General features: G+C 48.4%; 1 long non-coding RNA gene across 1 annotated transcript; it reads right to left on the reverse strand.

The window, feature by feature from the left end:
• Positions 1-10203: 10203 nt before the first annotated feature.
• LOC140916965 (uncharacterized) lies at positions 10204-17141 on the reverse strand. The gene is made up of 4 exons (XR_012160696.2): positions 16541-17141; positions 14440-15345; positions 11486-11579; positions 10204-10904 (listed from the first exon to the last, which is right to left on the reverse strand). It is a non-coding gene; the product is annotated as an uncharacterized LOC140916965 (long non-coding RNA).
• Positions 17142-17228: the final 87 nt, after the last annotated feature.

Below are 17228 nucleotides of genomic sequence, written 5' to 3' on the forward strand. Positions count from 1 at the left end.
TCCTCCATCCTGGCCTCATTTGCTTAGCACTGAATTCCTATTTCTGGTTGTGATAAGAGCACAATGGACCCATGTTTACGCACAGTGTCTGGTTCAACCTCCAGCAGTGAGTCTAGTGGCGCAGTTATGAACAAAAAACAAGAATGCAAGAAACGTGCTTGCAAATACAACAAGGCTTCCTTTGACGTTGGCTTCCCTGGCACTTTGGTCAAGAGTGAAGAAAGGCCAAAATGTCAGCTAGACCACACAGTGTTATCTGGCGAAAGCATGAAGCCTAATAAACTGAAATGACACTTGGAAACCCTTCTCAAGAGCACAAAGGAAAACAACGGTTATTTTCCCAGCATTGGAAAGAACTTTTGCATCCTCAATTGCAACTGTAGAGAGCCGTGACCGTCTCTGAGCATGCTCAAAAGGCGTCATCGGAGGTGAGGTACCGCATCCCATAGACCAAGCAGCCTACACAATTGGAAAGACTTTGTTTCTGCCAGCTGGACTCAATAGGGTGAACAGAACGTGCTGGGGGAAACGAGGCAAACAAGCTCAAAGCCACGCCACGCTCCAGCAACACAGTGAAGCGAAGCCCTGAAGGGAGAGCAGCGGTTCAGGAAAACACGCTACTGGAACACCTGAAAAAACACGGCGGCTGTTGCTCGTCAAGTTGATGTGAGCACTGAGGGTCGTGATGCACATTTCTTGGCTTGTGAAATATACGGGAGGCTGCAATTCTCTCCCTCTTCCCGGACACAAGAGGGTGCAAGGACTATTCGATGTGTTACATGCAAGACAAAAATATCCCGTGTGATTGCCTGCTTGGCTTTTGCACAGATGGAGCTCAGTCTATGGCAGGCCGCAGAGCCGGTCTGTGCGTCTTGGTAAAGAAAATTGCTCCATCTGCTGTGTGGACTCACTGCACGATTCCCAGAGAACAACCGAGCTCTGAGACCAGAGCAAGGTGAGGTTTTGCAGCAGGTCTCATCTGCTGTGAACTACGTCAAGAATCAGCCTCTCTGCACATGTCTGTTTGCAAAACTGCATGAAGAAATGGGGTCTGATCAGGACGTGTTGCTGTTCGACTCTGCAGCTCGTTGGCTGTCGAGAGCAAAAGCACTGGGAGGGTGTTTTGGACTGAGAGACTAGCCCGGGGTCGGCAACCTTTCAGAAGTGGTGTGCCGAGTCTTCATTTATTCACCCTAATTTAAGGTTTCGTGGGCCAGTCATACATTTTAACGTTTTTTTAGAAGGTCTCTCGCTATAAGTCTATATATTATATAACTAAACTATTGTCGTACGTAAACAAGATTTTCAAAATGATTAAGAAGCTTCATTTAAAATTAAATTAAAATACTGATCTTACGCCACCGGCCCGCTCAGCTCGCTGCCAACCTGGGGTGCCGTTCACCTAGGCCGGCAACAGGCTGAGTGGGGCCAGCCCGCTGCCGGTCTGGGGTTCAGTCTGCCAGCTCCTGCCAGCCAGGGTCCCAGCTGCCGGCTCCGCTCAGACCACTGCCGGTCTGGGATCCCGGCCCTGTCCACACAGAGTGGGTACCTACCTTCTCCCTGGTTCTAGCCCATTCTCTTCCTCTCTCTCTGTACTGAGCTGAGGGTGGGAGTGCACTGAGCACAGGGCTGAGGGTGAAGGAGCAGGCTGGGGGTTGGGGTGCAGGGTCTGGCCAGGAGCTAGAATGAGGGAGGGGGCTCGGGTTTGGGGCAGGGGCTTTGGGTGTGGAGTGCTTACCTGGGCAGCTCCCATTTGGTGCGAGGGATGGGAGTGGGGATGTGGGGGGTGCAAGAGTCAGGGCATAGGGTGGGGGGGGCTGGGTATGTGTGTGGGGTGCAGAAGTCAGGGCAGGGGGCTGGATATGTGTGGGGGGTGCTGGAGTCAAGGCTGGGATGTGTGGGGGGTGCAGCAGTGAGGGCAGAGGGCTGGGGTGTGGGGGGGGTTCAGGGGTCAAGGCAGAGGGCTGGAGGTGTGGGTTGGGGTCGTGGGGGTGCCCTGAGCGGCTCACGGCAGGGAGCTGGAGGGGATATGCTCTGATTCCACCCTCTCCCCCTCTGTAGCAAGGGCTGTCAGCTGATCGGCCGCAGGGAGGGAGAGAAGGAGGGGCAGGAACCCAGCCCGCTGGGGGAAGAGGCTGGGGAGAGGGAACCTTGCCTGCCCTGCAAGGAGAGAGCAGTGGGCGGAAAAGAGCGGGCAGGGCCGGGCAGGATTTGTAGTGGCATGCTGCTGTCTGCCCGGGTCCGGCAGTGGGCTGAGCAGGGCCGGCGGCTGGGACCTGGCAGGCAGCAGCGTGCCATTAAAAATTGGCTCGCGTGCCGTGTTTGGCTCCCGTGCCATCGGTTGCCGACCCCTGGACTAGCCTATGCAATGGACAGCAAAAAGAGTGAATTCATTGGTTTTCAGTGTGACTGAAGGAGAAGGTGTCTTTTTGCTTGTGCCACAGGCATATCTGGGAAACTGAATGAATTGAATACAGGTCTGCAAGGAAAGGACACCCGCTCCTGCAGCTGAGTGACTGAATCATAGGAGTCATGAAGGAAATGATTTTCTGGAAGAATAATCAATTAAAGACGAACTACGAATCCTTCCCACAGTTCTGTAATTTCCTCTGACAATGAAATTATTCAGCCTCCCACACAGGTGACGGCTGAATATCTCAGCTGGCTGGAGGAACAGTCTGTATCCTTTTTCCCCACATGGACATGACAAAGTATGGTTGGGTGCAAAGCTCCTTTCTGTGCAAGCCTGATGCTAGCAGCTGAAATCAAACAGCTCGTCGAAATGTCCGGTGATTGTTTCTTGCGAGGAATATGTGCCCAGCTTTTCCTCCCGGCCTCCTGGGTCTCTGTCAGGAATGAATATCCTGCACTTCTCAACCCACGCCTTGAAACTGATGGTGCCATTTGTGAAATGTATTTGTGTGAAGCTGGATACAGCACGCTTGTGTCCATCAAATCTCAGTATTGAGCTACCCTTGATGTCACACTGGAGATGAGACACGAGATTTCTACCACACAGGCAGACTTTGAGATGCAGTGTCACAACATGCAAGCCCATGGGTCGCAGTAGAGAGCATTAAATAATGTACTTGATGTGTAAAATCCTTGGATTCCTTGGTCGCTATGTTGCTTTGTGTAATGTTACACCCCACATTCTTCATAGAAATATGGTTATGATACGAATATGGCATGACTAAGATCTACTTTATGCAAGATGGCTCATGTAAGATCTCATTGGAAAGGTTGTGATTTACGGAATGTGATTATCCAAGTTATAGGGCTGTATCATTTCTGTCTCTGAAGTTAGGAATATTGACTATGTAACACTTACAACTGTGTGTGTACTTGGGGAAACGCCCACCAGGCAGTAAGCAATCATCCTGAATGAGCCATTTAAGAAGGCCAATAGAACTCTGACGATACTAATCTTCCACCTGCCTGAGGAGCTTCTTGGGATGCTGCATTGACACTACGAGGCCAGGTGGTTCTGTCACCTGATGCAAAATACCACCTTGGACACTGCTGGTACTTTTCCTCTGTAGGGGGATGGGGATCAAACAAAGGTTTCCCACCTTAGGTAAATCCATTTTAAGGCTGGGGAGGGAGTTAATCTGGCCTCTCCTCCATTGCTTACCCAAGAAGAAAGACTGCTGAAAGTACCTGAGGGGAAAGGCAGGGTAAGTCCAGACTGAGACAGGGGTCCAGTCTGTAAGAAGAACTAACTGGAACTCAAAGCTACAGAAACTGTGCAACTTGCCTAAACCAACATTTAGGGTGAGAAATTATTTCTTGAAACCAGTCTCTTTAAGATCTTAAGCTTAGTATGCATGTTTTGTTTTATTTGCTCAGTAATCTGCTTTGTTCTGTTTGCTGTCTCTTATAATCACTTAAAATCTGCTTTTCATAGTTAATAAATTTGTTTAGTTTATTATTAAACCCAGTTTGTGCAATTTCTAACGGGGGGGGGGCAAGAAGTTGTGTGTATCTCTCTTCACATTGAGGGAGGGGGCAAATTTTTATGAGCTTGTGCTGTGCAGATCTTTCTATACAGCGCAAAAGAATATACCTTTGGGTCTGCACTCTCAGGGAGGTGGGCACCTGAGCACTGGGGCAAGTCCCTTAAGCTGAGTCTTCTCTGAGCTGAGCTCAGTGGTCAGAAGAAAGTCAAGGAAAGTGTGGGCCCCTTACTGAATGAGGGAGGCAACGTAGTGACAGAGGATGTGGAAAAAGCTAATGTATTCAATGCTTTTTTTGCCTCTGTCTTCACAAACAAGGTCAACTCCCAAACTACTGCACTGGGCAGCAGAGCATGGGGAGGAGGCAACCAGCCCTCTGTGAAGAAAGAAGTGGTTCGGGACTATTTAGAAAACCTGGTTGAGCACAAGTCCATGGGGCCAGATACACTGCATCTGAGGGTACTAAAGGAGTTGGCAGATGTGATTGCAGAGCCATTGTCTATTATCTTTGAAAATTCATGGCAATTGGGGGAGATCCTGGACGACTGGAAAAAGGCTAATGTAGTGCCCATCTTTTAAAAAGGGAAGGAGGAGGATCCTGGGAATTACAGGCCAGTCAGCCTCACCTCAGTCCCTAGAAAAATCATGGACCTGGTCCTCAAGGAATCAATTCTGAAGCACTTAGAGGAGAGAAAAGTGATCAGGAACAGTCACATGGATTCACCAAGGCCAAGTCATGCCTGACTAACTTAATTGCCTTCTATTATGAGATAACTGGCTCTGTGGTTGAGGGGAAAGCAGTGGACGTGTTATTCCTTGACTTTAGCAAGGCTTTTGATGCGGTCTCCCACAGTATTCTTGCCAGCAAGTTAAAGAGGTATGGGCTGGATGAATGGACTATAGGGTGGATAGAAAGTTGGCTAGATCATCGGGCTCAACAGGTAGTGATCAATGGCTCCATGTTTAGTTGGCAGATGGTATCAAGCGAAGTTCCCCAAGGGTCGGTTCTGGGGCTGGTTTTGTTCAATATCTTCATTAATGATCTGGAGGATGGTGTGGATTGCACCCTCAGCAAGTTTGCAGATGACACTAAACTGGGAGGAGAGGTAGATACGCTGGAGGGTAGGGATAGGATACAGAGGGTCCTAGACAAATTAGAGGATTGGGCCAAAAGAAATCTGATGAGGTTCAACAAGAACAAGTGCAGAGTCCTGCACTTAGAATGGAAGAATCCCATACACCGCTACAGACTAGGGACCGAATGGCTCGGCAGCAGTTTTGCAGAAAAGGACCTAGGGGTTAAAGTGGACGAGAAGCTGAATATGAGTCAATAGTGTGCCCTTGTTGCCAAGAAGGCCAATGGCATTTTGGGATGTATAAGTAGGGGCATTGCCAGCAGATCGAGGGACGTGATCATTCCCCTCTATTCGGCATTGGTGAGGCCTCATCTGGAGTACTGTGTCCATTTTTGGACCCTACACTACCAGAGAGATGTGGAAAAATTGGGAAGAGTCCAGTGGAGGGCAACAAAAATGATTAGGGGGCTGGAGCACATGACTTACGAGGAGAGGCTGAGGGAACTGGGATTGTTTAATCTGCGGAAGAGAAGAATGAGGGGGGATTTGATAGCTGCTTTCAACTACCTGAAAGGGGGTTCCAAAGAGGATGGCTCTAGACTGTTCTCAGTGGTAGCAGATGACAGAACAAGGAGTAATGGTCTCAAGTTGCAGCGGGGGAGGTCTAGGTTGGATATTAGGAAAAACTTTTTCACTAGGAGGGTGGTGAAGCACTGGACTGGGTTACCTAGGCAGGTGGTGGAATCTCCTTCCTTAGAGGTTTCTAAGGTCAGGCTTGACAAAGCCCTGGCTGGGATGATTTAGTTGGGAATTGGTCCTGCTTTGAGCAGGGGGTTGGACTAGATGACCTCCTGAGGTCCCTTCCAACCCTGATATTCTATGATTCAGTGTCTGTGCCTTTCTGCAGCTGGGTGTGGCCCTGCCTCTGTGTGTGTTAGAGGAGGCTTAAGAATCTGGCTCAGCAAGACAGGGTAAAGGGGGCCGAGGCTGGCAGAACAGGTGGGCTCAGTGGTATCCCGGTACATCAGGAGGCACCTTAAAGGGGGGCAACCCGTCACACTTTGTAGCTGTCTGGGGTCATAGGAAACAGTAAGTTCCAAATTGGAGTCACGCAGGCAAAAAGTTTGGGATTCCCTGACTTACTCCTCTCTAGTTTGGTAGCATGAAGGAAGCAAGGGAGATGAAGTGTGAACTACAGAATTCTTCCAAGTGTCTATCTGTAGCATTAGAAGTAATGGAGTGAAATAATTAGAAGACAGGACTTTTCCGAAGAGATTCAAGTAGTTGGTGAATTGAGGCATTTGCCCTAGTTAGCTTAACAGATACTAATCCTACAATAAAAAATTACCTCACCCACCTTGTCTCATGCTCCTTTAGCAAGGGAGTTACTGTATAAACACCAGATTTTTAACCACCTTGCTACTTACTTTCTCTCAGCTTGGTTTGCCAGTAGAACAAAGTTATCTAGTGAGTTGAAATGCTAGTAGGGAACTCAACAATCAACTGCCTTTCTGCTAATGTTTGAACTGGTCAAAGGGATAGAAAGAGAAACTGTCAGGGCAGATTGGCATCCCGCTGTTTGCATGATAGGCAGGTTTGGCAGGATTTCTGGATACTGACATCAGAGCTTGCACTGAAGACAACATAAACCAACAGGTTTCAGAGCAGCAGCCGTGTTAGTCTGCAGCCGCAAAAAAGAAAAGGAGGACTTGTGGCACCTTAGAGACTAACCCATTTATTTGAGCATAAGCTTTCGTGAGCTACAGCGTCCGATGAAGTGAAAGCTCATGCTCCAATAAATTGGTTAGTTTCTAAGGTGCCACAAGTACTCCTTTTCTTTTTATAAACCAACATGTTAGGGTTGTAGGAAGCCTGGCTTGGGCGTGTAAGGTTTAGTAATAAAATGCGGCTGCTCTTTGCTGAATGGGGTTTACAAGTGGACACTAGGCACTTGCATTCCTGCATTTACACCCAAAGTTCTGCTCTAAATGTGGTTCGTCCATATTTACCCACCACATCCCCCCTCAGAGGGCAGCTGGCTAATGTTCAGCGCCCCGGCAAATTCACGTCTCACCCTTGGCCACCAGATTTAATGAAAAAAAATGTCCATATTTAAATCACATAGTCAACGTGAGCTGGTGCCAGAGCTTAGCCCTGCATAGGGAACAACGTGGGGGTGGCAGCGGCAGGGTGGCAATCCAGGGAGATTGCAAAAGCCAGCTGTGCAGAGGGATGACCAATACCTGGAGTAAGGCGGATAAAAGTTCCTGGGGGAGTTTCCCTCCAGAGGTGCCTACCAAACGTGCTGCACCTGCTTCTAGTAGCTGAACCACCCAAAGCAGGTGCAGCATGTTTGGTAGGCACCTCTGGAGGGAAACTCCCTGGCTTCGCTTTTACCAACCCTCACACCACACTGAAAGGCAGCTCCCTGCAATCAGGGCAATAGAACCAGGCGACTCGGGGTCTGGTCCCATCTCTGCCACTGACCTGCTGAGTGACTTCCAGCAAGTCACTTCCCCTCTTTGTGTCTCAGCATCTCTGCCTGCCCTCTGCCTGTGATGCTTAGACCCTAAACTCGCTGGCTCTCCGGCAGCGCCCAGCTGAGGCCACTAGAAGAAATAATAAACACAACAAGAGGGCCTGCTGGACAGGAGAGAGGAGGGGCAGGAGACACCTGGTAACAAGAGTAAGAAATCTTTTTTTTTTTTTAATCAGGGTTGGAAGGGACCTCAGGAGGTCATCTAGTCCAACCCCCTGCTCAAAGCAGGACCAATCCCCAATTTTTGCCCCATATTCCTAAATGGCCCCCTCAAGGATTGAACTCACAACCCTGGGTTTAGCAGGCCAAAGCTCAAACCACTGAGCTATCCCTCCCCCACCCCAAATCTGGGAAGGCAACAACAGCTGGGAAGTTACGAGCAAGATCATCCCATCCCTCACTCCCGTCCAAAACTGGGGAGGCAGGACCATCATCCCCACATCCCTTTGGTAGGGGGCAGAGGCTTCCCGGTAGCCGGCCAGCTGCTCACCATGATGGTGTTTCTGTCTGTAATGTAATAACTTTGCAATGTTGCATTGATCAACACCAACGTCAGGGAATAGTCCAGAGACAAGGTGGGGGAGGGAATCTCTTATACTGGACCAATGTCTGCTAGCAAGAGAGACGGTCTTTCCAGCCACACACAGCTCTTCTTCAGGGCAGGGGACGGCATGTCCAGTCTCATAGCAAAGGGGCCTATGGATTTGGGGGAATCAGAAAAATAAAAAGGAAAGGAAGACACATAGAGCCCCTGCTATCAGATTAGCACAGCATCAACAGACCAAACAACTGGCTGCTGGCACTCATTAAGGCCTTCAGGCATAACTATATTCCTCTCTCAACTCTGCCCAGCCTCCCAGCAGAGCGTACCATGCTGAATGACTTGTTTCCCAGCTAAATACTAAGGGGTGGAGGTGGGGAAAGGGGGTGAAGCAGGGACAGAGGGGTTCTGCATGTCCCCCATTTGCCCTGGCAGGGGGAACTGGGATACCCTGATACAGGTGGGATGCAGAACCCTTAGCATGGGGGGGGGGAAGGAGGGAATGGGGTGGAAATGGGAGGGTTAAGGGGCACCTTACATGGTCCAAAGCCAATTGCCCCACCTCTCCATAGGGCTCCACTCTACCAGCTGTCCCACAAATCGCTCTGCTCTGCCAGCCCCCACCCCTGAACTGCTCCAGCCCTCCTGCAAACTGCTCCGCAATATGTATCTTCAGGCTCCCCCACTACTTAACACAACCCTCAGTGATTTCAGCTCTTAGGAAGTTTAGCTCTTTTGTGATTTCAGCTTTTAGTAGGGGAGCCTCAGTGCTGGTGCACCATTGGCCCAAAGCAAATTCAGCTCAGCAGCCTGTAACTAGACTCCTAATGGAATCAAAATTAACTCTGACATTCCACAGTAGTGGAGGAGGAGGAGGAGGAGGAAGAAGAAGAAGATTTGATTAGCATGTAAGGCCCTCACCAGGGGCCTGTACCCCCACGTATTAATACCTGTCCCCAGCCTCTCTCTGAATTCACTGAGTTTTGGAACCCATGTCCCTTGCCTAGCGAGTGTTACTTAATTGATGGCGAGTCCCCCCCCATCATAACAAAAGGCCAAGTACAGTTCCACTGTCCTTGATTCACATAATCAGGATAATTTATTCTTCCTGCCCCAATAACAGAGAAACTGGGGATCCCACAGCAGCCAAAGTGACCATTTGGGCAGCTATGGGCTCATGCGAGGCAGGGTGGGTGTGCCTATGCAAATGAGATCAGTCCCTGAAGTTCTTTTCCACAACTTGCCACAACTCACCACCAGATGTCAGGGTGGAGCTCATCCTGATTCTGCTTACACCAAGGAAAGTCCAGAAAGAGAGGAAGGGGTACATGAAGCCCCTGCAATGAGGGAAGAAGGGACCCTAAGGAGAGGGAAGAGAATGGGGCACACACAATCCCACCTTGGGGGGAGATTGCATAACCCTGGGAAGGTGGGGAATGGGGCAGGCGGAGCCCGCTGCAGGGGGAGATTGGGAGGAGTTGCAGGGAGTCCCTTTGATAGGGGGGTTGGGAGGGGGGCACCCCAGGAGCTTGCAGGGGGAATGGAAGGGCCCGCGGTGCATGTAATGAGCTTGGCTAGCAGAAGCCATGAGGTGTGCGACCCCCCTAGTGTAAAGAAACAGCTGCTGGGTAACTGAGCCCATCCATAGGTCTGAAGGCCAAATACCACAGCTTGTCCAAAGGCCTCTTCACCCGGCCAGGCATGCCGAGCCTGAGGGCCGATGGAGCTACAGGGGATGTATTTACTGGACATGCAAACAATGGTAACTCAAGGCATCCTGCAAGTTACTATCACTGTGCATTAAAGATGAACTCCTCAGCAAGGGAAGTAACAACTCAGTGCAATAAACCAGAGCGCTCGCTTGGTGGGAGAATCCTGTCCCCTAGCGTCTCCTCTAGACATGGGCACTATTACTGTGCAAATCCATTAATTGCTTCTGGCTGCAGCAGCTTGTTTTGACAAGCTAAGTAGCCTGGTAATTACCTACATGAATCAAGGCAAGGTGATGCTCAGTACACAATTTAATTACACTGCAAATATGGCTTTCAAAGCTATTAACACAGCCTCTAATACTATTGTTAATGGTCCCAGAACCTCTTGAGAGCTGCTGGTTCTGCAGATAATGCACAGAAAAGAGAGCAAAAGACACAGACAGTTGGCCTACAGCTTAAAAAAATCCCCCTGTATGATCCAAAAACATGTACATTTCAGGCAATAGTGCCCAGATGAACACAGGGATTCAAGACCTCCATGTCCCACAGCAACATCCTCCTGCTGCCTCCAGAGGTCAGGCGAATGCTAATTAGTCTTTCCTATTATTTTGTAACACCTGATCCTTCGATTTCCCTCAAGCACCTGCCCAGAATCTTGCTGTGCATCAGGCTTCTTAGAGCCATGTTGCAGCTTGTCCTCTGATTTCAATTTCCAATTGATTTTTTTTTTTAATATGACCCCCTAGCTGAAGAGATGCAAACCAAAGGATTCCAAGCTCACAGCTGGGCTGGGTGCAGCTCCCCCAGTGTTAGCTGTAGTGGATAGACCAGGTTCCAACAGCTGCCAGCATTACCTCGCACACAGAGCAGGTATAAACATGGTGCCCTAGTGTTGCCAACTTTTGCATTTTATTGTACGCCTTGCGGTATTTGGTGTTTTTCTGAAAGTTACAGCTCCTGAAGGCAGGTGATGACTTGAGAATCTTAGTTTTCCTTGAAAAACAAAAAAAAGTTTTTAGCCCAGCTGGCTGTGGAGAAATGTGGAAACATGGCCCAAGTGCACCAGAAAGGCTCAGAAACCTGAAGGCAAAGAAAAAGAATCCAGCAGTGACTTTTTAAAAACATCTCGTGATTTCTGAATGCTCGGGGTTGGCATTATTGAAGGTGTTAACCATAAAGACACTATCACCCAGAAGTTTAACTGGGGCTAGCAACAGTGGGAAACGTGTACAAGAACCTGCTGTAGACAGGGCCTTGGAGAAATATTCCTTCACCTGCAGAGGGAAGAAACCCAGGACATTCATCTCAAATTCTTTGCAGTGCCTCTGTGTCATTGCCCTGATGTTTCCTGGGTTGCATTAAGCATTCCCTCTCCCTTTTTAAATTAAACACAGGTGTCAGTGAGGAGCTGGCCTGTTCTGTTTCACTGTCACCCGATGATAGAATTGTTTACAATGGCCTTGTCTGGGCTGTATCTTTTCAGAAACTCACTGCTCAGTGCCATGGTGATACGAACGCTGATGTCATGGCTTACACTAGTACACTAGCAACCATTGCTAGTACAGGCACAGCTGAAATGATACAAGGAGCTGGTCTGAGACTAACCCAGGGAGAATTTCTGGACATGCACTGTACGTACCCAGCTGACCGTGTTTACCTACCAGCTGTGTGCAGGAGCTTATCCTTGGAGGAGAATGGAGCACAAACAAAAACATTCACGGTCTATTCAGTCCATTTAAGGTACACGCTTCCTTTCTGTGAACAGAAAAATAATTACGGCCAAGAGCAGAGATGTGGGATAACTCACCAATTAGCTTGCCAATTTCACAGCTCCCATTATTCAGACCAGCCAAGTAAATCTGGCGAAGGATGGCGGAGACAGAAACCCAGCATTCCAGGAGAGAGATTTGCCTTGTTAGCTGTGAAAATATGAAAATTCAGGGCCAAGTTCTCCGCTGGGGTGAGTTAGCACAATTCCACTGCAAGCAATGGCGAGGCACCCATGTACACCAGAAGAAAATTCAGCCCTGAGGTAATACGAAATTCTCTTTCTCCCATCAAGCTGACAAAAGCCCAAGGCAACATCCCACTTCCCAGGAAGCATAAGGGCCAAGGCAGTAAATGCCAGACAGCCAGAACCAGCAACCAAATGTCTTCCCTGCACCCCTCCTCTTACAAGTGACAGGGTGCAACAGTCAGGGCAAAACAAACCAGGCATACATTTCGGTGGGCATAGCGTCCCCTACGGCTGAGCATTCCAGGGCCCCAGCAGGAGACAAATAGGATTTTCAGTTACGCTGGCTACTTTCCATCGCCCTCCCATCACTTCTCTCCTTTACCCTGCCCCCCAGCACATGATTCTCTGCCCCCTAGTCCTCTTCCGCTCAGCTCTCCTGTACATGCCCCTAGTACCTGGGGCTCTTCTCTTTCCCACTCTCCAGATAGCCCAGCCCACAAGGCCTGGGGCCTGCGTCCTTGGACATTTCTCTTTCCAAGCTGCTAGCAGAACATGTAAAGGCAGAGAGTTCATTTTTATAAACACTTCTCTTTTATAGTGAGTTTTAAAGCATTTCCAGGCTCCGGGCAGGGTCTCCTCAAGAGGAAGTGAGGTTTACTGCCTAACTAACTCAGGATCACAGAAGTCCCCTCTGCACTACTCTCTAGGAAGACACCATTCACTCTAGTGCCAAAATCCTGGACACCCCCACACCTGCTCAGACGGCTCTATTGTAGTAAATTAGCAGCATTGAAAATGCTTAGTGGGGGGGATGGGGAGGGGGAGAAAGGTGCAAAAGTGTTTGGGTGTGAAGATGATTTTGTACGCAGCATATACCTTCTATACTCCTGTTTTGCTGTGCCCTTCATTTTAGATTTTAATGGATTTTAGAGACACACTGTTATTAATTTGGGACATGTCCGTGGTGTTTTACAATATCCCAACACCAGTCACGGACATTAATCTGAGCTCAGTTCTGTAGGTCCCTTACACAGCAGTAACTGGCATTAGCACAGCCGCCGTCTTCTCTCTCCGTGTACCCTTCCCACTTTCATTCCCATGCTTGAACAGAGAGGACATAAGAACATGAGAGTCACCATCAGGGGTGAAAGGAACGTAAGGGACTTACTGGTATTCAGGGTAGCCGGGATCCTGAGCAAGGTGTGGGGGGCAGCTCAACCAGAAGGGGTGGGGATGGGTCTGGGGACAGACTCCCCCAGCCAACCCTTCAGCACTGGGAGGGCGATTTAAAGGGCCCGGGACTCCTGGCTGCCCCTACCAGCGCTACCCCAGGGCTCCGGCGGTGATTTAAAGGGCCTGGGTCTCCGGCTGCTGGCGCAGTAGCGGGGGCCAGGAGCCCAGGCCCTTTAAATCGCTGCCGGAGCCCCGTGGTATCAGCGGCCAAGAGCCCTGGGGCTCTGGGGGCAATTTAAAGGGCCGGGGCTCCAGCCACTGCCGGGAGCCCTGGGCCCTTTTAAATTGCCAGTCCCAGGGAAGCTGCCTTTTGGCCCCCATCATCATCAGCCCTGCCAGTGCAGTCAGCTGTGTACCGGCTTTTACCAGTACACCAGACCAGATGGGCTTACTTTCACCTCTGGCCACCATACTGGGTCAGACCAAAGGTCCATCTAGTCCACTATCCCTGTCTTCCAACAGTGGCCAGTGCCACGTGCCCCAGAGGGAATGAACAGAACAGGTAATCATCAAGTGATCCATCCCCTAGCACCTATTCCCAGCTTCTGGAAAACAGAGGCTTGGGACACCATCCCTGTCCGTCCTGGCTAATAGCCATTCATGGACCTATCCTCCATGAATTTATCTAGTTCTGTTTTGAACCCTGTTATAGTCTTGGCCTTCACAACATCCTCTGGCAAGGAGTTCTGCAGGTTGACTGTGCATTGTGTGAAAAAAAATACTTCCTTTTGTTTGCCATGTGCACTTTTAAGTATCACGTAGACAGAAGCATCTTTTAAATTATGATGTTTATTTTTGCCACATGTTTACAGCATTCTGTAATGTGCTAACTCTTCAGACAAGGCCTTTAAAACATCCTTGAGAGAACTCTAAACAGTGATAAATAACGTTCCAGTCCTATCTGGTGTATATGTACACAGTGCCCTGTCTTACCTCGCTCCATGTATTCTTGTTCCCTAGCACAAGCTTATGCTGGCCTTTTACCATATTTGGTAGAGTAATTTGGACTGAAGACAGAGGAGACAAAAATCTTGGCTTAGCAACCAAGTGAAAATAATGCCCGGTTTTGCAGTGACTTATTTGTGATCACCGGTCAGTTACCGGGGCTCAGTCCCCTGAGACCACTCCCCTCTCAGGCCACTCCCCTCTCAGGCCTCACACTGTCACCTCAGTAGGGGTGAAATCATGTCACTCTCAGATCAGGCCCTGGATGGAGGTCTCCTGTGACCTACCATGATTACCTCAGCAGGCCTGACTTATGTGCAATATCTGCAGCTCTAGTCCCCCCAGGAGCAGTGACAGTTTATCTAGTGACCAGACAGCCTCCTTAAAGCCAAGTATATTGATTTGCACAACAGCATTCAGAGAAAACAGACCTAAAACAACAAACCAGCCTCTACCGAGGCCTATCTGTGTAGAGCTCACCAGCTCCTGATGTCAGCCTTGTAGACCCAACCTCTTCACGCAGCCTGTTCCTCAGGACAGCCCCCTTACCTCTCCTGAGAGGGGCTTTTCAACTGTCTGGTGCCCTTTTCATCTCTTGGCTCCCAGCCTTGGCAAAACAGGGCTTGTCACTTCATCAGAGGCGAGACGTAGGATCCTCAAAGCTAACAACTTTCCCCTTCGTCTTTCAAGTGTGTGCTGGGGTATCATCATCATTGTGCTGCCTTCCCGCTTGTTTTTCCTCCAGCCCCCTATTATACTAGATCAATACATTCAGATAGGGCAATAAGAACCCATTGTAACTATATAGTAACTTTGCTTCTCTAAGCAGGTCTCACAGTGTTACAGATCACTACTTAGATTACATTACAGCACTGGCCAGCTAACAGGGAGAAGAGTGATTCAACCTAGGTATACATAAACTAATGTCAGCAGGTCAATGCCTCGCATTCTGGAGTCATCTAAAAATCAAACATGCTAGGAGCTCATTCTCACATTTAATGACTCTGAAATTACATTTTTGCCTTATCTGCTGGATAGGTTTGTGGAGCGGGAAAAATAGCATCCAAAGTGAGACTGACGAAGGCGCACAAATCATCTCAGAATGGAAACACACTAAATACTAATAAAGGGGGAAAAAAATCAAATCAATATTGTATTTTAAGCTCCTCGACCAAAAGGTTAGAGACCGGGGTGCTTAAAGTCAGATTCCAGAATAACATTTCTCCAGGTACCGAGCCCCTGAAGCTCCCATTGACTTCAGATTAAGTGACTTGCCCAGGTGACATAGGAAGCCCCCGCAGTCTGGTCTCCTGGCTTCTCGTCCTATACTGTAGCCATAGGCCTGTGGTTTTCTAGCACATCCCTGGTATGGTTGAGCTCACAACACTGCAAAGAATTTGTCAATAAGTTATTAAACCTGTGCTACTCATGTCAGGGTTAATTAAAAAAAACAACAAAAAACCCACCAACCATCAAGATTTTGGACTTAAGCTAAGGTGAATATAACCTTTTAAAGTCTAGAGCATAAGTGACAGTGTCTCAGTTTTCTACTTACTGTTTCTTCAAAGGAAAAAACCCTGCAGAATGAGTGACAGAGAGAAGTTCTTTTATGGAATAAAAGCACATCGAAAACTAGTTATGAGGAAGGTTAAGATTTTGTCACGGTTATTTTTAGTAACAGTCACAGACAATAACAAAAATTAATGGGAGTAGTGACTGGTCTGTGACTGTTACTAAAAATAATCGGGGTGTGTGAGTGTGTGTGTAATGACAGCCTGAGCCCTGCTGCCATGGGGGCTGAGGGGAGGAGAATAGCCCCAACTCCGGCTGCAAGGCTGTGCATGGCCCCAGCCCTGGGCGTACAGCCCCAGCTCCAGCCGCAGCTACGGACAGTTGAAGCCAAAGAAGTCACAGAGCTCCGGTAAAGTCATGGAATCTGTGACTTCCATGACCTAGTCATTTCCTTAGTTATGAGTAAGCACTAACAGCTCTGTGCTTTTCAAATTTCCCTTTATTCTGGGGGGGAATGTCTCTACATGAAAGTTACTCTGGTGTAAAATAGGGTGTGAATCTAAAGTAGGATAGCTATTCCGGAGTAACGCTGTGTATGGACCCTCTTAATCCAGGGCAAGAATTTCCTTTTTTTTTGGTTTAATCTTAATGCACTTCCAAAGTGGATAAAGCGAATTTGAAAAAAGGCACTTTTATTAACAGGGTCCACAACTGTCCTGTCATTTAAAGAGCTAGGGAGCTGTGCACTTTTAAAGACAGCCTAAATGACATTTTCTAAAAAGTTCTTGGCGGGTTTCAGAGTAACAGCTGTAGCTCAGGAAAGCTTGTGCTCAAATAAATTGGTTAGTCTCTAAGGTGCCACAAGCCCTCCTTGTCTTTTTAAAAAGTTCTTGGCACTTTTTAACATTTTGCACAAGGAGAAAGGGGGCGTCAGCTGCACTGGAAAGCGGGTAGAAGCTCCAGCTGCAATGTGAATGAAAAGTAACTGCACTGCCACCTCGTGCTAGTGTCAAGAAGAGACCCCATTTCATCTCAAATCAGCGTCAAGGTGACAGGAAGCAGTGTTTACCTGGCTGGATTCCTGTGGGAGGGCCAGATGACGACATTTCAAAACCGTACGGGATTCTGTTGCCACATGTGCACAGAGCTCTAAAGGTAACAAAAGGTTGATATCTATTTAATCTCTAATTATACTTCTTATAAAGGATGCTCCTTTTATGTACTCATTTCTTTCCAGCCTGCAATACCCACTGCCTGTCACTTTTGTTATCATAAAAGTTCCAACAACTGCTACATTTAAACTAGTGTCTTCTTTTCTAATCCTTGGTTTCAGTCACTCCTAACTTTCAGAAACTTTTCCTTTGCTAGTTTACAAAAAGGTGGCTGAATTCCAAACAGTGATGCTACTGTTCCTATCATCACCCTCTTGTCGGACAGTGTGCCTTGCTCATGGTCATCTGAGAAGATTTGAACTTGGCCAGCGAGGACAAATCTAACCTTGCAACATTTTGCTATGACCAGTTTGTTTTTTGGTTTGTCAATCCCTAAGCAGCCTAATTTTCTGGTAGAATATTTGCAGGTCCCAGTTGTGGATACGTGTCTGTGGTTTTCTAGTTATGGAACTGCAAGCATCAGACAGAAGCTGTATTTTCCTACTTTTCAATCTTTTCTCTCCCTCTCACCTCTACTGCGTACTTGCTTTTTCTGCCTAAAGAAGAAACATGATCAGACTTTAACAGGTTCCTGGTAACAAAACG

Source organism: Lepidochelys kempii, chromosome 9, assembly GCF_965140285.1.
Source record: "Lepidochelys kempii isolate rLepKem1 chromosome 9, rLepKem1.hap1, whole genome shotgun sequence".
In the NCBI taxonomy this organism is placed as follows: domain Eukaryota; kingdom Metazoa; phylum Chordata; order Testudines; family Cheloniidae; genus Lepidochelys; species Lepidochelys kempii.